The sequence below is a fragment of the Acinonyx jubatus genome, chromosome D2 (assembly GCF_027475565.1).
Source record: "Acinonyx jubatus isolate Ajub_Pintada_27869175 chromosome D2, VMU_Ajub_asm_v1.0, whole genome shotgun sequence".
Taxonomy (NCBI): domain Eukaryota; kingdom Metazoa; phylum Chordata; class Mammalia; order Carnivora; family Felidae; genus Acinonyx; species Acinonyx jubatus.
The window spans coordinates 30,324,957-30,349,295 of NC_069393.1; the positions used below are offsets into that span (position 1 = coordinate 30,324,957).

Sequence of the window (24,339 nt, forward strand, 5' to 3'; positions counted from 1 at the left end):
TGGGGAATCTGGCAAGGAGTGGGTGAGTTAGGCGCCCCAGCACCCTGGCTTCTCAGCACCTCCTTGAAGGAGAGCAGGCCAGCTTATGGATGAAGAAGTTGGGGATCAGAGAGTTTATGTCATGTTTCCCAGACCACACGGCCAGTAGACTGTGAGCCAGTTTGAGCCTAGCTTTGCTGGACTGTGACGGCTGTCAGATGTGCATCTCTGGCCATGCCTGGACTTTCTCCGCCCTTCTCACACATCTCCGTCGGGGAAAAGGCAGGCCTGGAGCCGAGGGCAAATCTTCCCTGGGCCTCAGTTTCCTCATCCACTAAAATAGGGATAATAACAGTACTTAGCTCATAAAAATCATCCAGGTGAATGAAGCATTTGAAAGGTGCTCGAGACCTGGTAATAGAACGACAAACGACAACCATTTCTTTCATCTTCATTTATTCCCAGGGCGAACTGGGGTGCTCTCTGTTCAGCCCAGCGCCCTCTTGCCTGATTTTGGAAAGAGGTGAAGACAGCGCTGCCTTCCTCCGGGGGAGACCTGGCTCCACCGACTGCGGCTCCAGCCCTGAGTGGGGGCGAGGCAGGTAGTGACAGGTGAGGAAGAAGGATTTCCCGTGGAGAGAGGGAGGAAGTGACTCACTAACCACAACAAAGCTAGTCTCCCGGAGAGGAAGCAGCGGCGGCGGGAGACTGAACGCACGTGGGGACCGGCGGGGGCGCCTGCGAGCCACCGGCCCACGTGGGCTGCTGGGGCATCGGGATGGGAGCGGGGGCACCTAAGGGGCGGGGCTTGTGCGTGTCACTGCCGACAGTCCTGGAATAGGGGCAGAGGGACCCCTTCCCTTCCAAAGTTTCTGCCCCACTCTTCCCTTTAAGCCTCTGGGAACTGAGGGGCGTCCAGGGCTTGGGAAAAAACCCACGACTGAGAGGACAGTCTGCTCTTTACGCCCGTTGACACTGCGGTGGCTGAGGCCCAGAGAGGTCAATCGTCTAGCTCAGGTTGCACAGCACTGTGGGGCATTTATTCAGGCTCCCTGATACTCATCTGGGTCTCACCGAGGCACAGCCTGGCTTTAAAAAGCAGAGAGGGGCGAGGGAAGCCCCGGCCTGCAGATCTCCCGGGGAGCTGGAGTTTGGGAGGGGGTGTGGCCCCGAAAGCCTTTGCTTCTTTCAGCCAGGGAGGCTGGATGGAGGCTTTGGGGATCTTCCAGAAGGAGCCGAACTAATGACAAGGGAAGAGGAACTGGCTTCACAGGCATTCTCCCCCGCCCCAAACTTTTCCTCCTAGCAGAGGGTGGGCGGGCAGAGGGAGGAAGCGGGGCCGGAGAAGGTGGGGCCAGCCGTTCCCTCTCCGCCCGGGAGCTGCGGATGCCAATCCGGACGCGGCTTGGGTGAGTGTGTCTTTAAATCCGAGCCCCCCGCCTCCTCGGCGGCTGGGGCGGGGGCTCGGGCTGGCTGGTGGGGGGGGGGGGGGGCGGCAGGCGCGTTGATTGGCGGCCTGGCCGGGTCCGCCCCTCGGCGTGGGGGGCGCGGGGCGCGCGGGGAACCGAGCTGCGCGCTGGCTCTGGGGCGCGCATCTCCCACCGCAGGCTAGCGCGGGCTGCAGTCCTCCTGGCCTCGCCTCTTGCGCCCGGCCTGCCCGCCTCCGGAGCCGCCTCTGCCCACGGATGGGCTGGGGAAGTTGGGAGGAGCGAGCCGGAGCCCGCGCCGGGCGCGCCCCGCCGCTGCCTGACTCGGCGCCCGCAGTCCGGGCGCAGCGCGCCAGCCGCAGGAGCGCGGATGCCCCCCGGAGCCGCGTGTTGGCAGGTACCGACGCGTCCGCACCCGGGGCTGGCGAGGGGAGGGCAGATCTGGAGTCCCCTGGGCAACCCCGGCCCGGGGGCTGCTCAGACCACCCACGCCCCATCCCCCGGGGCGCATGCCTCCTGGGCTCCCCGGCGGGGAGAGGTTCTGGGCTCCCATCCAAACCCGCACGGAATTAATGCCTGGGAGAGAAGCGGGACCTCAGTAAAGAGTGGGAGGTTACTGAGTCGTTTGCCGGGCGCTGGGCTATCTCCTCCCCCACGGTTTCCCTCGCACCAGGCTAAACGTGGGCTGGCAGCGCCTCCAGCCTTTGGGGCTAGGCCTGGGACACGGCGTCTGAGCCAGGCTCACTGTGCAGTCGGGAGGAGGGAAGCCGCCCCGTGAACTACTCATGGGGTCCCTGGGCTCATCTTTAAGGGGCTTGGGGCCCATGGAACTGGTTAGAAGTAAGAGGTCACAGTGGGCTTTGCTTCTGAGCCCCTTTGGCCCTCTCCCTCGCTAGGCCTGGGTCTCCCAGGAGATCCCCTTTTCATCTTTAGAGATTTTTCCTGAAGAGTCCGTGACTTGGAGGAAAGCAAAGTGGGGTGTGGGAGACCTGCTGCACCTGACTCTAAAGTAGCCAGGATGGCTGGAATGTGTTCTTATCTCCTGGGGAGTCAGAGACGGAAACAAGCTTCCTGGCTTCAAGAAGCTTCTGGGATTCTTTCCTCTCGCAACCAAAGGTCTAGGGACCAACTCTTTGGCTTCGGTGCAGAGCAGCTAGACCCAGTGTCTGAGCGCCTCTTAAATGCCACGCCCCGGGCTCTGCTGGGGAGCATGGGGGGATGGGAGGGTGCTGTCCTCAGGTGGCTCAGCCGTATGGGGAATACAAGACAAACATACAGGAAAGTTTGCTGTTATAGGCTTTCAATACCAGTCCCGGACTAATAATAATAGTTGAAAGCCAAGAGGCTACCCAGGATTAATGGCTAAATGAGTGACACAGGCTGCGATCCTTGGGGGAGGAGCTGGAATCCAGTTCTCATGCAGTCATATGCATGTGTTCAAATCTGTTTAAAATGTTCCAGCACCATTCCCATCCCTCCTTGTTACTCTGCTCATGGTGAGGACCTCTCACCACCTCTGTGGACAGGGAGCAGCGGGGGGGGGGGGGGGGGGGGGGTTTCAGGAGATTCTCTTGCTTGTATGCGCCCCCGGCCCCACTCTCGGACTGTCTTTCCCTGCTGGTAGGTTTCTGAAGAAACCCACTTGGTTTTTGGGGTCAGGCTGAGCATAGGACTCCCCCAGGTTCTTTGAGGCTTGTGAGATTTGAGGTCTAGGTCCAACCTTGTAGGAGGTTCCGAGGCCAGCAGGGGGAAGTCCTCACTTCATTTCTGAAGAGCCTCTATTGCTGGGGGCTGGGGATGTTGTTGGAAGGCTAGAGGCCCTGAGCCCGAGTTTCCTGTGGGTCCCCTTGCTGGCCATCAAGTATTGAAGTTGGGGTGATGGAAGTGGGTGGGTAGGGCAGGACTGGCTTGATGTGGGTGGTACCGGGGCAGCCCTGACCTCACTCTGAGGTTCTGCTGTGTCTGGGGCTCTGCCCCCCTCCCCCATCATCTCTGGTAGCTTTCTGCTCTCTGGAACAATTGGTGGAGGTGGCATTGTGCTTGTGCCCATGGCCTTGGGCACCGTTCTGGGAGAGGGCGTTGCTGAGCTCCCCCCCACAGCCGTGGCTGGCATTGTGAGCACTTGTGTGAATACACCCACCCGCCTGCAAACAGTTGGCACACACAGAGTCACCCGGGCACAGGTGGGGGATACTGGCGTGGGCAGAGATGTGCGCGTGCTTGGGTTTACAGCTGCGTGGGCAGAGACAGAGAGCAACTGGATGCGGACATGCGTGAAGACCCGGGAAGGCAACGGAAGTGGGCAAGCAACCCAGGGGTATAGACGGGTGCAGGGGCAGCAATGTGGACACGTGAACGTGGACCACACACGGGCCTCCGACACCGTATGGGCGGATTACACCTTCACGGGGACTCGAACCTCCCCATACAAAAGGCAGATGTATAATGGGCAGGCACATGGATGGCGGGCGTGGATGTGAGCTCACATGCGTGGACACGAGACATGGAGTCACATGGCAGTGACTCGAGTACCTGGGCAGACGTGGAGCTGGCTGTGGGCTCCCGGGGGATATGGGCACATATACCTGCTGAGTCACCTGACTCAGGACATGGACCCAGGTGGGTCTCAAGATGCAGTCGAGGTGTGCACTGTTCGGTTATCCCCGTGACTCCGTGCGGCAGCGGGAAGTTGTCCTGTTTAGGGTGGTGGGGTGCAGGTGATCTGTGGTGTGGTTTTGTCTCTAGACCCCCACTGGGGTTTGGAGCCCCCAAAGAGCTTGGTATTCTGTTTTACTCCGAGAGTCCTTTGACCTCCCCTCTCCCTAAGTTACAGGGCTGGGTACGTGCTGTAAGCTCCAGCAGGGCCTCCTCGAACCTTTGAGTTTCATCTTCCTGTGGTTTCCAGAAGTTTCCTCAAGTGAGGCTGTGTCGCCTGGGTAGAGGAGGAACCTGACTGGGGACTCTCCTTCTGAGCCCAAGCCTGAGGGTCTCTGGCAGGGAAGGGACCATTCTTTTTTTTTTTTTTTTTTTTTTAATTAATTTATTTTCTTTTTTTAGTAACCTCTACACCCAACATGGGTTCGAACTCATGACCCAGAGATCAAGAGTCTCAGGTTCGTGGTGCCTGGGTGGCTTATTTGGCTAAGTGTCTGACTCTTGATTTCAGCTCAGGTCATGATTTCACAGTTCATGAGACCTGCTTAGAATTCTTTCCCTCTCTCTCTCTGCCCCTTTCCCGCTAGGGCTCTCCCTCTCTCTCAAAACACATAAATAAACTTAAAAGAAAAGTCTCAGACTACCGACTGAGCCAGCCAGGGAAGGATCATTCTTAGGGGAGAGAAAGAGTAGACACACAGTGGGGTCCTTGGTGAGACCATTGCCCTCAGGTGTGGACTGCCCCTCCTCTAAACCCTGGGCCTGGACAGACAGGGAGGGGGGCCCCCACCTCTGGCTGTGGTCGCTTCCGCTCTGCCCAACCTGGAGATTGGGAGCCTGCTCAGAGTCTAGACGTAGCTTGACACTTAACTTACGTTAAGTGACACGTAACTTACTGCGTGACCCTGCGCGAGTTACTTAATGTCTGAATTAACTTGCCTTTAGCATGAAACTCCTCATCTTTAAAATGGGGCCAGTAACCCCTAGCCCTTGAGAGCGTTTTAAAGGTTAAATGGGAGAAAATCAGTAGAAGGCGTGTAGCCCAGGGTATGGCACAGAGCGAGTGTCCGTCAGCGGAGCCTTTGATTGCGAGCCTTCCCCTGCGGCCAGGACCCCCCCCCCCCCCCCAGAGCTGCTTCAGCAGGCCACGTGCCTGGGAAGGCTGGGCAGGCAGACACCTCTCATCTGAAAGCTGGAGGGCTTTGTCCTCACCCCTTGCCCACCAGCCACTCCTTAGCCCTGTGGGATCTCCACATGCAGGGTCAGGAAATAGCAGGCAGGGCGTATGGAAGCTTGGGTCTGCCGCCTGCCAGGCCTCTGGGAGGAGAGCCAGTGGTTTGCTAAGAATAGCCCCAAATCACGGCTCTGCCTCCCAGCAGGCAGCCGTGTGCCTCCCCAGTACGGGCCGAGCTGCAGGGCCTTGGATGTTTCTTACAACTGGCGCTCGGCACCCGGATGGGGCCGGGAGCAGCAGGCTCAGACTGGGAAGAGGTTCTGCTACTGTCCCTGGGTCTTTGGCTGGGACCTGGGGAAAGAGAAGGCCTGGGAAGCACTGGCCATTAGAGTCTCTGAGTTCCTCTTCCACTCAGAGCCTGTCCTAGCAACTGCTCCCGGAGCATCTTCCTGCCCGCCAGTGGATCTGTAGTGATGGAGAACACCGGTTTGGAATTTCGGGTCCTATTCTCACTAGCTGTGTGCCCCTGGGCAGCTCACTTACCTTCTCTGTGCTTGATTCCTTGTGTGGCAGGGTTAATGACAGTAACTCCCTTATAGGGATGTCGCAAAGATGAGAGGAAGATCTTTCATGGAGAGCCCTTGGGGTGGCATGTGGCTCATAGTAAGTGCTCAGTAAACATCAGGTGCCGCTGTCATTACCCTGATTCCTACTTTCTCAGCAGAAGGAGAGATGTGTGAGGCCAGGGTGTTTGAGCAGTGCCTGATGGTCGGAAGGCAACAGGGTACCTCTAGATTGGGGTTCCTGGCCCTGGGTTCAGTGCGAGGTGCAGGGGACCAAAGGTGAGTGAGACCCTGTCCCTTCTGGGTGAGAGAGGCACATTCATACGTTGTATCATACCCGACTGGCACCTTCCCAGGTCTGTGCCATCTGTGGTGGGAGCTGGAGGCAGCCGGAGGGAGTGGCCTGCTAGGGGGTGGGGCAGTGCTTCAGGTGGGCTTTGAAGGATGGCCGAGTTTGCAAGGGTGAGGGAAGGCTTCAAGCAGAAAGAGCAGCCCGTGCAGCGGTGTGACCGCTTGGCGTGTTTAGGAACGTGGACAGATCCGTGCACATGGGGAGGGGACCCGCACTTCGCATCCTGGCCCGTCAAGAGAGTCCTTGCATGCTGGGACCTTCTGTCCCTCCCACTCTGGGCTCCGAGGCAGCCCTGGTTTCCCTGTTAGGACACAAGCCGGAGGCCTCTCACTTTCCTTTTACGAATCACGTCTGCTCTCCCCTCAGTCTCCGGAGACCCTGCTGCCTCTTATAAATGCCTGCCAGCCCTCCCTGGGGGCGCTCGGTTTTGAGCTGGGGCTCCAGATGGTTCCTGCTTCAGGCACATGCTTATTTTTGCTCTTAGTTAAGATACCCATAGGTTAATAGGTCTCCCTTCTTGGGAATGAACTGAGAGCCTTTGAAAACTCCTTAGCTTTTCCTACGGAGCGAATGTCTGTCTAATAGTGGAATTCTGGGACCTTGGGAGGTGTTTTGTATATTTCCTATAACCGACGTGTGAACTGGTGTTAGCTCCGAGGGGTGCCCCTTCTTGGCTGGGGTTCTCTGATGAGAAAGACACAGGGCATCTGGGGCTACCTACATGCCCAAGGCAGGCAGTAGGGAGCATCTGGGAACTGGGTGTCTCATGCTGACCCCAAGGACTCCCAGGGAACTAGGGCTTTTGGAAATTCCAGGAGGGAGGGTGTGGTGTTGGGAGGGCCGTGGGTCCATTGCGGTGCCTCCCGCCCTCGCCCATGAGGAACGGCCCCACTGCCAAGGGATGGTGTTGGCCCCATGCAGGAGAGAGGTGGGTGCCCTCAGATGACCTTGGCCTTGCCAGCCTCTGCAGCCTGCCAAGCCCAGGGCCTGCCTGCCTGCAGGCTGCGTGGCTTCTGTCCAGCACTTCCCAGAGTGTAAGACAGGGACGCTTGGGTGTTTTGAAGATTGTTGGATGTTTAGAAAGCACAGAGGAGAGTTTCCCCTCCTCTTTTCTTTTCCTTTTCCTTTTCCTTTTGCTTTTGCTTTTCCGGGAACTGTAGACCCCATGAATAAGTTAACCCTCTTCTGCTGGTCCCAGGTGGCTGTTGGACATGTCCTCTTTGACTGCCACCCTGGAGTTACACTCCTTCCTCCTGGGGTCCCTGAAGCTGGTGCTGACCTCTTAATTCTCTGGGGCAGCCCTCCATCAGAGCCCCAGGGCCCAGCCAGGATGACCTCATCCAGCCTGGAACTGATGGGGGGACCTCTTCCCACCCACATCCTGGCCCAGCAGCTTTTCAGCCTTAGTATGATCATCTTCTCAGTGGGTGCTCACTCCCTGCCCCATTGGCAGCCCAGCTCACGGACTTTGGGGGTCTCAGGAGTTCCTAGGGGCTGCTCTGTTGGCTCACTCCAGGGCCTGTTGGGAAGTTCTGGTTTTCAGATGCCCCAGAGAGAAGGGCCCTCCCTGGAGATCGGGCCCCTTGAGGGAGGTGAGCAGATCTGAGCAGATCTCTCCTCTACTGGGCCCCGAACCAGGCCTGAGGCATAGGTGGATAAACCCTAGACTGGCATTTCACCGCTGCGTTTAAGCCCAGTTTCTCATCTGCAAAATGGGTGTAGTAATTTTTTCCCTCCCTACCTTTAAAAAAGTTTTTTTTTTAAATTGAGGTGACATTCACTAGACATAAAATTAGCCATTTTTTCTAATTTTTAAATGTTTATTTATTTTTGAGAGATAGAGAGCGATCGAACGAGCACAGGGAAGGGGCAGAGAGAGAGAGGGAGACACAGAATCTGAAGCAGGCTCCAGGCTCCGAGCTGTCAGCACAGAACCCGACACGGGGCTCGAACTCACGGACCGTGAGATCATGACCCGAGCCGAAGTCAGACACTCAACCGACTGAGCCACCCAGGCACCCCTAAAATTAATCATTTTCTTTTTTTTTTAAATTTTTTTTTAATGTTTATTCATTTTAGAGACAGAGAGAGACAGAGCATGAATGGGGGAGGGTCAGAGAGAGGGAGATACAGAATCTGAAACAGGCTCCAGGCTCTGAGCTGTCAGCACACAGCCGGATGTGGGGCTCGAACTCACGGACCGCAAGATCATGACCTGAGCCGAAGTTGGTCGCCCAACCGACTGAGCCACCCAGGCGCCCCAAAATTAATCATTTTCAAGTGTCCAGTTCAGCGGCCCGTACATTCACAATGTTGTTCAACCACTGCCTCTGTCAAGTTCCAGAACGTACCCATCACCACAAAGGGAAACCCGGACCCACTGAGCAGCTGCTCTCCTTTGTTTTACGAGTGTGATGCGGTATGTGTACCATGAGATTCGTGCACTCTATAAACGCACAGCTGCATGAGTGTTGGTAACTGCCAGGAATGTACAGCCACCCCCTCGGTCAAGTCTGGCATCATTTTGCCGCCGGGAAGGCCCCCATGCCCCACCTCCTCTCTTCACCAGGAAGAGGTAATGCCATCAGCGGTTTGCTGAATATCCCGGGTGTTTCTTCTGTGCCTCTGGGTGAATTTGTGTAGTTTTGATTTGGGCATGTAATTCGCCCTGGGGCCGTGGCCCTGGGGCCTGCTTTTTCACTCAGCTATTGGCCTTGGGAGGGTCCCAGCACCGCCGTGGGAGCTCCTTGCACACCCCCTGGGAGCCCAGGGCCCAGAGACGGGAGCCTGGGCCATGCAAGTTGGTGTCCCTCTGCCCCTGGCTCCGAGCTGGGGCTCAGCCGGGCTTTGGGGAGACAGAGTGAGGGCTTCCTGAAGGTGGTCCATTCAGAGCGGGTTTCTGGAGGAGGGAGGCGTTGGAACACAAGAGATCAGACTGTCCTGGGGGTGGGTGAGTTGGTAGCTGGGCATCTGGGTGGACGTGCATTCCTGCTTCCGTCACCACCGCCTCCCAGCCGCGGGGGCTTCCTCTTCCTGCCTCCTGACACGTCGCTGGAAGGATTAGGCCCAAGGAGAGAATGATTTGTTGGGCGATCAAAGATGGACTCTGGAGGCCTCCCTTCTTGTCACAGTGAAGATGCACCTTATTGAGGCAACAGGAACCCTGCCTTGGGTGTGGGGGTGGAAGGTGGGTGGAAGGTGGGGAGTCTGTGGCCTCCTGAGGAAGAGGGGCCTCCTGTGCTCAGATTTGCATGCTCCTGGCTCTACCTGATCCCAGCCAATTGGGTCACGGAGGCTCTGCATCTGTATTGTCATGCTTCTTTCCTTGACCATTGCCATCCTCGTATAAATGGGCCACACTCTGTGCATACTTACCAACATCGGTTGTTTTCATTGTTTTCAAGTTTTTCCTAGTTTAATAATTCAACATAGTGTCTCAGTACTGTTGTATGAAGTGAGTCCCGTGACATAGGAATCTTGAGTTGTGTTCCGATATGGGCTTGTCTTGTGATTTAGGATTTCATCTCAGCCTCCTTCTCTGAGCCCTTGGGGATGGTCTAGGGGGAGGGAGAGGGGAGTGAGCCTTGAAACTAACAACAGGTGGGTTTGCTGATTTCCCCTGTGATTTCTTCAGCTTCATGCTGCTCAAACCTGGGTAACATGTGGACCCTTCCCCCTTTTTAAAATCGCTTTTTGGGATATAATTCAGATGCCATACAATTTCACCAATTTAAAACATACGATGCAACTAACATGCCTGGGTGGCTCAGTCGGTTGAGTGTCCAACTTCGGCTCAGGTCATGATCTCAGGGTTCATGGGTTCGAGCCCCACGTCAGGCTCTGTGCTGACAGCTCAGAGCCTGGAGCCTGCTTCGGATTCTGTGTCTCCCTCTCTCTCTGCCTCTCCCCCACATGGGTGTGCACGATCTCTCTCTCAAAAATAAACAAACGTTTAAAAAATAAATAAAACATATGATTCAGTAGCTTTTAGTGTATTCGCAGAGTCCTGCCTCTGTCACCACCGTCTAATTATAACATTTCATCAACCCTAAAAAGATACTCTGTACCTATTAGTTGTCACTGCCTATCCCCAGCCCACTAGTCTACTTTCTGTGTCTATAGAGTTGCTTACTCTGGACATTTCATATGGAATCATACAGTGTGTGTGTTTTTGTGGACTCGCTGTTAAAGGAAAAGAAAAGCCTCACTTGTTGATTTAAATGTTCTTATTAGAACATAACTAAAATGTGTCCAGATATAAAACTAGATAGGAATGACTCAGGCTTACTTAGTTTCTGTGTGACCGTGAAACAAATATGAAACACCAATAAAACCAGAAAGCCAACCCATTGCGAAGGAACAGTGTTAATTTATTGGAAGGACGTAAGCTGCACCTGCATTGCCAGTGTTGTGTTGACAGTAGAGAGCCGGGACTCTTCTGTTTTCCCTTGCTTCTGTCGCCTGAACTTGCTGTACAAAGTGGCATTAATGAGGTTGGCTGCGTAATTCTGATCACTCACTTTAGAGCCCAGACTGCCAGTGAGTAATCCCCAAATGTCTGTTTCAGTAGTGTATCGTTTTGTGTCTGTTGGTCTTGGGAGGTCATGGAAGCTCTGCATCTGCGGAGCTTGTTTGAAGGGAAGGGTAGAATAGTGGTGTTCCTGGAATCTGCATATAGTAGCTCCTAAACCCGCTTCTTGTGGGGATCAGGCGTTTGGCACTAACAGGTGGGTTTTGCTCAGTTCGCACAGATGCTGTTGACATGAACATGGTCCCGACTCCTAAGAGGCTGGGCCTCTGGGCACATCCAGGCTGCCATGGGCTATGTATGGGGTGGCTCAGTTCTCCACCCCACCCCCTCCTCTGTTTGCACCACCACCTTTGTTTGTCCCATGTGCAATGATGTCATTTGGCCTTCACAGAAAAGGAACTCGGTTGTAAACAAACTTCAGCAGACTTCAGCCCCAAATGGCATGGCAGTGCTTGCTTACGAGGTCGCTCAGATGACCCAGGGCATGCTCTCATTACTTTTTAAAAAAAAAATTGAGGTGAAATTCACATTACACAAAATTAACCATTGCAAACATTTTTTCTTTGTGTTTATTTTTGAGAGAGAGAGAGAGACAGAGCGAGTGAGCATGTGCACAAGTTGGGGAGGGGCAGAGAGGGAGACACAGAATTGGAAGCAGGCTTCAGGCTCTGAGCCATCAGCACAGAGCTCCATGCGGGGCTCAAACTCACGAACTGCTAGATCCTGACCTGAGCCGATGTCGGACGCTTCTCTGATCGAGCCACCCAGGCGCCCCTTTTGGCTGAATAATGAAACCATTGTATGGACATACCACATTTCCACATGTTTTAATCCGTGTATCAGTTCATGGACATTTGGGGTGTTTCCACCTTTTGCCTGCTGTGAATGGTGCTGCTGTGAACATGGGTCTACAAGTATTTGTTTGGATGCCTGTTTTTAGTTCTCTTGGGTATATTCCTAGGAATGGCATTTCTGGGTCATACGGTAATTAATTATATGTTTAACTTTTCGGGTTTGATATTCGGCAATTAGATAGTGGTGATGGTTGCACAACATTGTGAAGGTACCAAATGCCACCGAATTTGTACTTTAAAAGGGTGACTTTTATGGCGTGTGAATTAAATCCCAATAAAAAAAGAGACCGAGCTCACAGATCCCAGAGCAGACATCCGTGGAGTCTGGATTGAGTCACGTTGTCAGCGCTGGAAAGCCCACGGTCCTGCGTTGCCTCCTGGGGTCCTGCAGACTTCCTGCGTGGTGGGGACATCGGGTCCCAGCTCCATGGTCCCTGTTTGGGGTGGTAGGTAAGAGCGGTAGGAACCCAGTGGGCCAGCTGGCCGCCTGCCCTCCACCTTAGCTCATTCCGTGTCTCTTTGGCTTCTCATTGACAGGTATTTACAGCAGAACTCTGTTGCCTCGGTTTCCCCATCTGTGAAGTGGGCCTGTGAGCAGCCGGCCTTGGCCGTGGCCCAGGCTCTGTGGGCAGGGGAAGCCTGGAGACGTGCCGTGCTGACTTCCCCTCTGGATCCACTTTTTCCCTCTCTGTCTCTCGTATCCCTTTCCCCACGGGCCTCAGGACCAGCTCGTCTTTCTTGGCAGGTCTCCAGGGCCTGCTGGTTTCTTCTGAGGCTGCTGCGGGGGACGCAAGACCGTGGCTCTCTTGTCTGCTGGGTCCTCACTGCACGCTTGCCTCCCCCCGTCTGTCTCATCTCGTTCTTTAGGCCAAACACCTGAGTCATCCATTCCTCTGTTTCTCCCACGCCTCCGCAGGCCCTGTCGGCCTCCCTCTCACAGCGGATCCAGGGTGAACCTTTCCCCTCACCTTCCCCACGCCGCTGGCCGAGCCTCCAGGGGCCCTGGCGGACTCCACACAGGTCCCTTTTCTTCCACCTTTGTTCCCCCCTCATTCCCCGACAGATTCTTCTAACGCAGCAGCCAGGGTGACCTTGTTAGGATGTGAAAGTCAGAGCAAGGCATTTCTCTGCCCAGGGGCTCTGGTGGCTCCCCATTTGCTCCCAGGGAGAGCCAGCGTCCTTAGTGTGGCCTCCAGGACATCCCCATCTAATACCCACCCCCTCACTCACTCTACACCACCCAAACTGCCTCATGGCTCCTCCAACCCACTGGGAACACCCCCACCTCAGGGCCTTTGCACAGGCTGTCACCTCCACCTGGGATGCTTTTCCTCCAGAGAGCCGCATAGCTTCCCATCCCACTTCCTTCAGATCTTTACTCAAATGCGAAGCCTCCCTTAGATACCCCGTCCAAAATCTCATGTCTCACCCCCATAACCCTTTTCTTTCTTATCACTGTCACCTCTCCATACACTATATATTTTACTAATTTATATACCATGTTTCTGTGCCTCCAGCTAGCATGTGTAAGGCAGGATTTTTGTTCTGTATTGTCAGCTCCTAGAACAAATTCTCCCTCCTAGGAGATGCCCCAGAAACATTTGGAGGATATCTGCCTGAAGAGGGCACGAATTAGCCCATTTTATAGATGGGGGAACTGAGTCTCAGGTTGACCTGAATCTAGTCTCTTGACTCCCATCCAGTTCAGTGTTCTTTTGCCGAGCCATGGTTTCTACCTCCTTCCCCCTGTATCCCTGTTTCCAGGGAAAGCCATGCTAAACCGTGTGGGTTTGAGCCTTTAAAGCTGCTCTTAGGAAGTTCACCTTGTTAGTATGGTAATTATGGAACCGACAGGTGTATCTCCTGGCATTTGTGCAGAAATGATGGCAACATCAGCCCCCATTTATGGAGGCTCACTCAGTGCTAGGCGCTGAGCTTCGCAGATTAGATGACTTTATTTCGATTTGAATCTCACAGTGTTTTGAGTGGAAGGAACTGTCATTGACCCCACTGTACAGACAAGGAGGCGGAACCATTTCATATGGGCAGAAGGGACAAAGATCGATAACTTCTTAAACCAGTAAAGATGTGGGGACACTGGCCCCCTTTTTTTAAAAAAATTTTTAATGTTTATTTATTTTTAAGACAGAGAGAGACAGAGCATGAACAGGGGCGGAGCAGAGAGAGAGGGAGACACAGAATCTGAAGCAGGCTCCAGGCTCCGAGCCATCAGCCCAGAGCCCGACGTGGGGCTCGAACTCACGGACCGTGAGATCATGACCTGAGCCGAAGTCGGACGCTTAACCGACCGAGCCACCCAGGCGCCCCAACACTGGCCCTTTTAAGCAATGCTGGTTGCTGGGCAAAAGGCTGCCGCCTTTTGGAAGATGGTGGAATCGACTACAGCTTTTACACGCACATTTTTATCTAAGCAGCGTGAATTCCGGTAGCCTGTTCTGAAGACGCAAACTGTCAGGGTGTGAGTCTGCGCACCAGGATTTTGTGGCCAGTGAGCTGGAGACCACATGGTCTCCTTTCAGTTCTGGGTTCTTCCCTCCCTCGGGGCATTTGCCCCTGCTGTGCCCTTTGCCTGGCATGCTTTCTCACGTGGCCCCAACCTTCCCCGTCCTCAGGTATCAGCACAGACCTTCTGTGACTATGGCACTTAAAATACATCTTTTCCCCACCTCGCTCGTTGCCTGTCTGAGCTTCCCAGTCCCGCATCACAATGTACACGGTGTGTCGTGATTGTATTTCTTTGTTGTCTCCCTCCGTCTCTGTCTCCCTCTCTTTTCTCTCTCTTGTTGGAATGGATGTCTGTTCCATGAAGGGGCAGGACCGTGCTGGTTGGTTGACACGGAGGATACTTAGTGGCCATTAGCTGAAGGAGTGGTGCTACAATGAAATGGCGTGCCAGCATTAGACAGACAGGGTTGGGGTTCTGTGTACGAACTGGAGGGGCGTTTGTGTTGTCTACTTAAGGGGGAAGAAACCTTGTAGCTTACGAGGTGGGCTTAGAGGAGTATGGAAGGGCGTAAACTTTCTCTTTATAAATCCATCTGTCTTGGACAGCAAGTACACATACTTATGGAATAAAAAAAGCCTGGCCAACAACAGGAAAAGAAATCAGAGAAGGAAAAAAAAAAATGTACCCAGAGGGAGCATCAGGATTGGAACCCCGGCCCTTCTGCCTCCCAGGCCACATTCTTCCGCACCACCCAACCCTTTCCACACACAGACTCTCTGTATAGCCTCAGTACACTCTTCAGAGGAAGGCAGAGTATGAGTTACTAGCTGTTTGTATTTCATTCTGTAAATCAAGATCTAATTTACAGACAGGAAGTCAGAGCATAGTTTGATGGATTGTTACAGGTGTATCACCTGGGTGACCCCCTATCCAGACCAAGATGTGGAACATTTTCAGCACCCTGTAAGGTTCCCCGGGGCCTCTTCCTGGTCAGCGGCCTGTCCCCATGCTCTCAAGTGCCCTCCCGAGGGTTAGTCTTGCTCGCTCTTGCATTTTGTGTAAATGGAACCTGTGAATATGAACTGTTGTTATCTGGATTCTTCTGGCTTCTGTCTACGTGAAGTCTGTGAGCTTCATCTGCGATGCTGCAGGCCTCGGCACGTTGTCCCTTTTCATTGCTGTGTAGTATTCCCCCGTATAGGCGTACCACCACGTGCCGATTTTTCCCCGAGAGATGGACTTCAGGCTTGTGTCCGGCTTTTTGTGACTGTGAAAAAGGCTGCTGAGCACCCCTGCCTGTCTCTTGGTGGACACACACACACACACACACACACACACACACACATTTACTTCTCTAGGATGTATGTATTCCCAGGTGTGCTTGCTGGGTGCTGGGATAGAAGGCTCATTTTACCAAGAAGGAGGTGAAGGAGACTTCAGAAGATCTGGAAGGGGGAAGGGACTTGCTCAAGGGGACACAGTGACCCAGGCCCTCTCACCCCTGTTCTTACCTACCTCCCGCCCCCAGGGTGCACCTGCTTCTCAACCCAGCCCTGTGGGTACGGTTGTCCAGCAGGCGCCCGTGTCGGGGGTGGGCCTCTGGAGGGTCGTATTTCCAGGTCTCCTTACACTGGGCAAGCCCACGGAGTTCTTGCTCATGCTCCTCCCCCCCATCCCTGGCCCTAGAGATGGTGGGCAGGCCACAGTTTGCCTTCCTTGGTGGTGGGTGCTGGGACCGATGTGGAGCTATTGTTGTTTATTGGATGCTAGTGCCTGAGGCTGGCCAGCTGGCCGGGCACAGGCTGGGATTGGCATGTTTGGGCTACCCTGGCATTTTTGGCCTGGGAGTATGTGCACGTGTGAGTGCATGTGCACACATGCACACACGAGGTGTGAGTGTGGCCCTGCATCTCACACTCACCGTGCTCCTGCCTCGTGCAGACCCCATCTCGTACTGGGAGGAGCCTGGCGGAGCGGTTTGGGCTGATCGGTGCACCCCTGACTCGGGCCCAGGAGGAATGCGTGTGCCTCTTTCCTCAGCACCCACCACCTAGGTCTCTGATGGCATGAGTTCCCTGGGAGGTGGTGCCTTTAGCTCTTTCCGTGCCTGTCCCACCTCTTGACCCTGAACTATCCAAGGGCAGGCACGACAATTAACATGGGCATCCACAAAAGCAGTTTTTTGAACAAGCCCTTTTTAAAATTAAGATAAAAAAAAAATATATATATATATATATACCATAAAGTGTGCCCTTTTAACCTTTTTTTTTTTCCTTTTTGAGAGAGAGTGTGCACAGGAGAGAGGCAGGGAGACAGAGAGAATTTCAAGCAGGTTCATGCTCAGCGGAGAGCCTGATGCAGGGCTTGATCCCACGACCCTGGGATCATGACCTGAGCCGAAATCAAGAGTCAGACGCTCAGCCTCCTGAGCCTCCCAGGCGCCCCCACTTTTAACCATTTTTGATTGTACAGGTCGGTCGTGTTACGTACGTTCACGCTGTCGTGCAGCTATCTCCACTGTGTCCAGAACTGTTTCCTTTTCTGAAACCAGACTTGGTGCCTGTGAAACGCTGACTCTCCACCACCTCCCCTCCCCTGACCCCTGGCAGCCATCCTTCTATTTCATGGGGTATTTGCCCTTCTTTTCTGGCTTATTGGAACATTTAGCATAGTATTTTCAAGGTTCATCCATGTTGTAGCACGTGTCAGAATTTCATTCTTTTTTTTGAGGCTATAATTGTTCTTTTGAGCTTATTTTTTTTTTTAATTTTTTTTTAGCGTTTATTTATTTTTGAGACAGAGAGAGACACAGCATGAACGGGGGAGGGTCAGAGAGAGGGAGACACAGAATCTGAAACAGGCTCCGGGCTCTGAGCCGTCAGCACAGAGCCCGACGCGGGGCTTGAACTCATGGACCGCGAGATCGTGACCTGAGCTGAAGTCGGACGCCTAACCGACTGAGCCACCCGGGCGCCCCTCATTTGAGCTTATTTTAAAGGTACCTTAGATCCTCTGGGTTGAGGGAAGGTGTCAGCTTGATGGTGGGAGTGGGAACAAATAATATTTATTCGGGGCACCTGGGTGGCTCAGTTGATCGAGCGTCCGACTCTTGGTTTCGGCTCAGGTCGTGCTCTCACGGTTCATGGGATCAAGCCCCACATCGGGGTCTGTGCTGATAGCATTGAGCCTGCTTGAGATTCTGTCTCTCCCCCTCTCTCTGTCCCTCCCTGCTCCCTGTCTCTCAGGATAAATGAATAAATTAAAAAAAATAATATTTATTCACACTTACTAGGGGCTGGTCCTTCCCCCATGTTATCTCATGTAATCCCCACCACAGTATTATCCTCGGTTTACAGATAAGGGGATTAGGCTCAGAGAAGTTGAGTAAGTTGGCCAAGGTCACACAGCAGGTCTTAGGCCAGCCAGGATTGGAGGCCGGGTTGGCCTGTCGGCACAGCCCATGCTCCGCATTCCCGCCCCCAGGGCAGTGCCCAGGTCAGGCTCAGAGTCATTTCCTTGAATGCTTCTTGTCACCTCTCCACAGCTGAGTGTGGAGCTGATCGGTGCCAGCTGGTGCTCAGGAAGCAGTGGCAGCGGCCCCTCCTCCCTGGCCGGGTCCTCGTGCCTGGGCCCCAGCTTCTGTTAAAACCGCCTCTGTGAAGCAGCCACCCTGGGCGAGGCAGGGGTCTGCGGGGATGTGTTCCTCAGTGCCCCCCCCCCCCCCCCCCGGCACAAGGCTGGCAGGGGCCGCCGGGTCCAGGGCGGGTGATGGCAGGATGTCACTGTTGGCAGGACTTTCCCTGTACGAACAGCCAGCCACCAGGAGCTTCTGGATCCAGAGGATAGATAAACAGGAAGAGGGAGAAACTTAAAAATATTTTTCTTCCCCTGCTGTGCCCTGGTGTTTTCTCCCTGCCCTGCCCTTGGTCGTCGCCAGAGGCTTAAAGTGGCCGAGTTCTTCCCCCGACCAGGAGCCGCCCAGAGGCCTGGAGAGCCAAGCAGGCGGGTTTCAGGTCTTAGGGTTTCAAGTTTTGTTTTGCCTGGTGGGCTGGGATGAGCCTGGGCGTTAGGGCCAGGCGGGCCCGAGTTTGAATCCTGGCTCCGCTGTTCCTTTGCCGTGTGATCTAGGCCAGGCCACCGGCCCGGCCGTGGGGCGGAATGGCGGTGATACGTGGCCCGCGGGAGAGTCTGGAGGGATAGCACAGCGGTGGGTATTTGTTGGGCGCTGGCTGGCTGTGTGTGTGCAGGCGGGCGTGTACCACGAGCACTCTCTCTGTTAATCCTCACGGCCCTCAGAGCAGGCCTGGTTCTTGTCTTCATCTGACGGATGTTGGAGCACAGAGAGGTTGAGCGTTTCTGTCGAGATCACACCGCTGGCGGTGGCGGAGCTGAGGCTGAAACATGGTCTGTGACCTCCGCGCCCTGCCGTGCTATGGTCTGGCGTCACGTACACAGCGAGGCACACGGTACCATGGGTATCGCGAATTTCTTTCCCTTCTCCTGTACAGAGAAACCCGGTGTAGTTGGGGATGCGGGGCGGTGGGGTGAGGCCTGCGGAGCTTTGGGCCCCAGTGGTCCCGGAGTCATATCTAGCCCTTGCTGAGGTGGCTCACCATGTGTTGCCTCTTCCAGGCAGCCCTCTTAGGTTGACGCAGGGCATCATCATGCAGCTCTACTGTTGCCCCGGTCTGGGCAGCATGTCTCACCCCACAGAGCAACATCCTGACTCTCTGGCACAGTCCCCGGGTCCATTGAGGCTCACCCCAACCCCACCCCATCCTGTATTCTGGCCTCACAAGTACCTTGATACTTCTAGGAGACTGCACAGTGCCAGGCATTTCTTCCTCCATGCTGTTTCCTCCGTGCAGAATGCCCTTCTTGTCTGTCAAATGTTGCTCATCCTTTAAGGTCCAGCTCGGCGGTCTCCTCTCCCAGGAAGGCTCCCGTGAGTTCCTGACCCTGAATTAACATCTCCCTCCTCTGTGCAGCTCAGTGTAGTGGGAGAGGTCCTAGAGTCCCTGTCCTGTTGTCAATCTCTGTGAGCCTCAGTTTCCGTATCTGTGGACTGGGGATAAAAGGAGTGGGGGAGAGGAGAAAGCCAGGATTTTCTCATTCCGGCCTGTGTGGACTTGGCTAGAGCCCAGTGAGGAATGGCCCTCTTAGGGTTAACTCCTTGCCATGTCAGGGACGGAAGCAAGGGCAACAGAGGGTGAAATGAAGTCACTTCCCTGCCTGGGGGTCTGCCATGTGCCTGGCCTTCTGCATAAATCCTGTTTCCTCCTTGGCCTCCATGTGCCCACCCACTCCTGGCTCCCATGACCCCGAAGGTCACCGGCAGGTGGGGCTCCCGATGGAATGTTGGCCTGTCATTCATCCGGCGAGGTCACTTCCTGTCTGGATCAGCCGTCCACCTTTCCTGCCATAGCCTTCCATGTAGAGGTTTCATGGGAGTGATGGGTGTGGGTTTCAAAGGAGGCTACCTGAGGTCAAGTCCAATGTCCAGCCTGCACTGTACTCTGGGGGGCATTTCCTTGGGGGGCTCTGTGGGCATCCCCTGGGCTGTCCCTCAGGCTCCTGGGCCTCCAATTCTTCCTCTGTGGAACCTGGGGGGAGGGGCTGTGTGTCAGAGGAGCTCAGAGCACTCACTGGGTCAGGCCAGGACATCCATGACCTCATTTAACCCTTTCTCCGCCACAGGGAAACAGGCTCAGGAGGCGGCCCAGGCTTCTGGTGGGGGACAGTGCTAGGGTCCTCGCAGGTCTTTCTGACTCCGACATCCAAATGATTTCCATGGGAAGGTGTTGAGCTTCCCAGCAGTAGCAACTCAGGAGAACCCTCACTCCTGTGACCTTTTTCTGTGGGGTCCGGGGCTCTTCTTTTTTCTATCAATAGTATATGTTCATTCTAGAAAAATCAGAGAAAATAAACATAGGCAGGGAGATTAGGGGACCCATCCATGACTCCAGTGTCCAGGGATAACTATGGTTCACCATTCATGTTTGGAGATTTATCCTTGCGGACATTTCTCGTGTGTGCGCGCGCGCGTGTGTGTGTGTGTGTGTGTGTATGTGTGTGTACCCTTTACACTGTATCTTTTTTCCCTAACTAAACACACAATAGATACTTTCCTATGTGAGTGAGTAAACTGTTACTTCTTGCATTTGAAACGTTTAAATTGGAGTTGACCATGCACAGAAAAGTACACACATCCCAAGTATATAGCTTGACGATTCTACAAAATGAGGAGAGCCTCCCCCAGGTCAAGGAACGGAATTTTTCCAGCACCCGGACCCCTGCATGTCATCACCATCCCCTCCTTCCTGCCGCAGATGGGACACCTTGTCTGAGTTTTAGGGGAACGGAATCATATAGTATGTGCTTATGTTGGCTTTTTTTCACTCCACATTCTTTTAAGTGACGTGCCTCAGACACTCTTTCCATTTTAATGACTGCATGATGACGTCCACGATACATTGGACTTTGACCGCTGTTGATGTGAAAGATGTTTTGTCTTTGGCTAATGTAAGCAAAGCTATGTCGGACAGTTCTGTGGCCCTATCTCTGATCGTTTCCTTTGAATCAGTTGATAGGAGATTTGCTGGATGTTCTGAAGGTATTTTAGAATTGTTGCCAGATTGGCCGCTAGGGGGCAGTGCTAGTTTGCATCCCGCCAGGTTGCTTGGGAGAGAGCGGACCCCAGGCCCCCATGCTGGCATTGGGTGTTTACCTGCTGTTGTGCCTGTGATACCATGACAGGCAATATGTGGCATTTCATGGTTTCCAGAGTTCAAATTACAAGTTAGGTTGAACATCTTTTCCCTCACATTTACCGTCCATTTGTATCTCTCTTCTGTTGGGTTGTTGGGGTTTTCTGGGTTTTGGGTTTTTTTTCTGTTATGCCCTCGAGATGTACTTGTTTTCCTGTTTGAAAAAAGGTACATTGAATATGATAAATAATAGAAATATGTCAAAACTATCTTTATCCAGTTTGCCTTTTGCCTTTTCAGCTTTGTGGTTTTCCTGTGTTGGTTAAAAGCTGACCATTTTTAAAAGATTTTTATAAGTAATCTGTAGACCCATCGTGGGGCTCAAACTCATGACCCTGAGATCAAGAGTTGCAGGCTCAACCAGGTGCTCCTGCAAATCACTTTAATGTGCAGTTTAACAGCAGACACTTGGGTTCTCATATCTGCTCCCGCGTTCAACTGTTGTGATACGTTGCTTCGATTGAAGTATGTGAAGAAAATCCAGCTCCACACAGATAGGTGGTTGGAAAAGGAAGGAGCATTTTATTAGCCTCTGGGTATTTTCTTTTGACACTACGTAACAATTCAGCATGTGATAGTTTCTTACAGGTCGGTTGAAATGCAGGATCTGCAAACATATTAAGGAATTTTTCGTATTTCATTGCATTAAAAGCCATGGGACTATCTTGCATTCTGAGTGGATCTTTTTCATTTTTTACTTTTCATTAAATTTTTTTTAATGTTTATTTATTTTTGATAGAGAGAGACAGAGCGTGAGCGGGAGAGGGGCAGAGGGAGGGGGAGACACAGGATCCGAAGCAGGCTCCAGGCTCTGAGCTGTCAGCACAGAGCTCGACGCGGGGCTCGAACTCACGAACCGTGAGATCATGACCTGAGCCGAAGTCGGACGCTCAACTGACTGAGCCACCCAGGCGCCCCTCTGAGTGGATCTTTGACACAGGTGTGATTTTGTAACGTCACATAGGGGTCATTGGGAAAATATTGGTTCCCTGGGTTATACCTATCTTCCAAATTTGGACGTTTCGGCAATTTTCAGAAATTACATACATTAACATCGTCCCCCATATCATCGCAAACTCTTTGTGTTTTGAGAGGCTGTCAGACTCACGGTGGCTGATGCAAGTTTTCCAAAACTCTGATGTTTCCCTTTAAGCTCAAACTTGATCATTGGCAACAAATGCCATTGGTTGCCTTCCTCGAAAGGACAGGCTTGCCTGGTTCATTTTTGAGAAAATGTCCGCCAGATACCCAATTCAGAATAACCCAATTCTGGCGTCTGTCTGTCTGTCGGCTGGTTTTCTGTGCACAAAGAGGCTAGTTTGGCAGACAGCTCTGGTGGGCTCACAAGTGCCGTCCCCCCAGACACCTGTCGTACCCCCACACAGCCCAGGTACGCACCGTCATCACACAGAATAGTAGCGAGAAGACGCGTACGCAAGGCTGAACTTCAGTGAAATGAGCTCTTCTGCTTCATCCAGGACCTCCTTAGGTGACACTGGCATGTTCTGTCACTGTGAGTGACTCGGGCAGCCTAGTTCACGGCCAGTGTGCTGCCTCTTGCTGAGTTTTACCTGCTGCCGTGGCTTTGCCTCCATCACTACAGTGAGACAGCGGTGATACCTCGGAGCTGTCCTGAGAACAGCGTTGACCTTGTGGACTCCTGGAAGGTGTTAGGGCCCCCGGTCCTGCAGGGCGTGCCGTCGGAGCTGTGGACCAGATGGCAGGTGAACGGCCTCAGCGCAGTGCTTGGGCCCGTCTGGGGCTCCGGGACATCGTGCCCGCTGCCGCCGTCATCCTCTCCCCGCTAACAGACCTGAGGCCGCACCTCGGGGGGTGGTGGTGGAGATGTTAAGCCATTTGGGGTTAGAATTTCGTCGTTTGTGATTTCAGATCCTGGTCAAGCTGCTAGTGTGTTTGGTCCTCAGGAGTGAGTGAAGAGCCCAGGGGACTTCTTAGGGACCCCGCTTTTCTTGTCCCTCTGGGAGGCGGGGGGAGTGTGAGTCAACGGGAGAGACCCGGGGGTCTCAGCCAGGCGATTCTCCTGCAAGGGTGGGGTCTGTTTCTCAGACAGGGGGCCCTCAGAGTCGTCCTCCCTGCTTCCTGGCCTGAAGGGGCCTCCACAGCCTCTGGCCTTCATGGCCCTTCCTCACGAACCTCCTCCCAGCCCCCACTTTCTTGGGGCCGTCGAAACGTGGCTGCATTTACAGAGTGCCTGTTGCGTTCTGGGCCCGGTACTAAACCCACCTGTACCGTCTCATTTATGCGCACAGCGTGGGCACCCACAGAACCGATCTTTTGGTTGGGTGTTGTTGTTCCTGAAAAATCTGTCCGGTTTTGTTCATTCGGGTGGCTACGTTGTGCCAAGCCCTGAGATGCCATCAGAGGCCAGCCCCCGCCCTGGCCTGGGGGGCTTCCGGGTGGCAACAGCCATGCTGGGATGTGGTCTGGGGAAGGTGAAGGAGGCCTCCTGGTTCAGGGATGGGAGTCCGCGAGGCAGAGAGAGCCAGTGGGGCAGGAAGACGTGGAGTGCATGAATGCGAGGCCGGTGTGTGACCGGCAAACTTCATTTGCGGCTCAGCAAGGAAACTGACATCTGTGCGGTCACTGGAGGAAAGCTGACTGGGTTGGACTGATTGAGAGATGGGGCAGCCTTGTCCTGGATGGGTCATTTTAAGAATTTTCAAAGGCCACAGTTTCTGCCCTGCATAGACTCTAGAACACCCCACCCCAACCCCCTGGACTGTAAGAGGCACCTCTGCGTTATTCTTATTTTTGTCATGATTGCTAATTATTTGCAAAGGCCCGTTGAGATGTCTGCTCCAGGGATTGAAAGAATTTCACTTTGGCTCGAGTTTAGAGAACAAGGGTGGGAGTTGGGGAGCCGTAGGCCGAAGGGGAGGCTGGGTGTGCTTGGGGGGAGTCATGAATTGCTACGTGGTTCCTCCTTGGGTCTAAACTGACGTCTTTCATGCTGACCTGTCTCCTCTGCTTGGCGTGTTCCCTTCTGGGGAGCCGGAGAGCTCTTCCTCGGCAGGGTCTTTCCTGGCCCTGGGTGGACATGCTCCGTGAAGCAGATGGGCAGGGAGGTGCAGAAGAAAGGCGTAAGGAGACGCCTGGACCCGGCCCTGCTGTCGACTGTCCCTGTGACTGTGGGCAGTTGTCTGGTCTACTCTGGACCTCAGTTTTCTCTTCTATAAAATGAGAGGAACAGACTGGGATCTCAAAGGTACATCTGACTCTGAGATGCATGTTCGTGAACAAGGTGGATTTAAACTGTGTGTCGTGTGTGTGTGTGTGTGTGTGTGTGTGTGTGTGTGTGTGTGTGTGTTGGGCGGGACAAGGCCCAGGGCAGGTAGGGGCTGGTGGGAGCCCCTGCCCTGGGTACAGACCTGAAAGTTTTATCCTCCCCTCCCCCGCCCCCAGCCCTCCCCTGCCCCACCCTAGGGGACCCCTGTAGCAGGGTGACTTCCTTCATGTTTGTTCTGCAGCAAAGGCAGATGTTTCCTACAGCTGGCCACTCAGCCTCCTGCCCTATTTTTAGCTCCATTGTTACCCATCCAGGGCATCTGG

General features: G+C 53.9%; 1 protein-coding gene across 4 annotated transcripts in view; it reads left to right on the top strand.

Annotated features, from left to right (window-relative positions):
• Nucleotides 1-444: 444 nt before the first annotated feature.
• The window catches only part of PALD1 (phosphatase domain containing paladin 1), a 75,589-nt gene continuing 51,694 nt past the window's right edge, over nucleotides 445-24,339 (top strand). Inside the window, exon 1 of one of the 4 annotated variants that reach the window (XM_053206858.1) lies at nucleotides 445-591. The gene's annotated coding sequence lies outside the window, so the exon portion shown is untranslated. Of the gene's footprint in view, nucleotides 592-1,303; nucleotides 1,389-1,489; nucleotides 1,804-24,339 lie in introns of those variants that run through there. The other 3 variants (XM_027062184.2, XM_053206859.1, XM_027062183.2) reach the window with 3 other exon arrangements.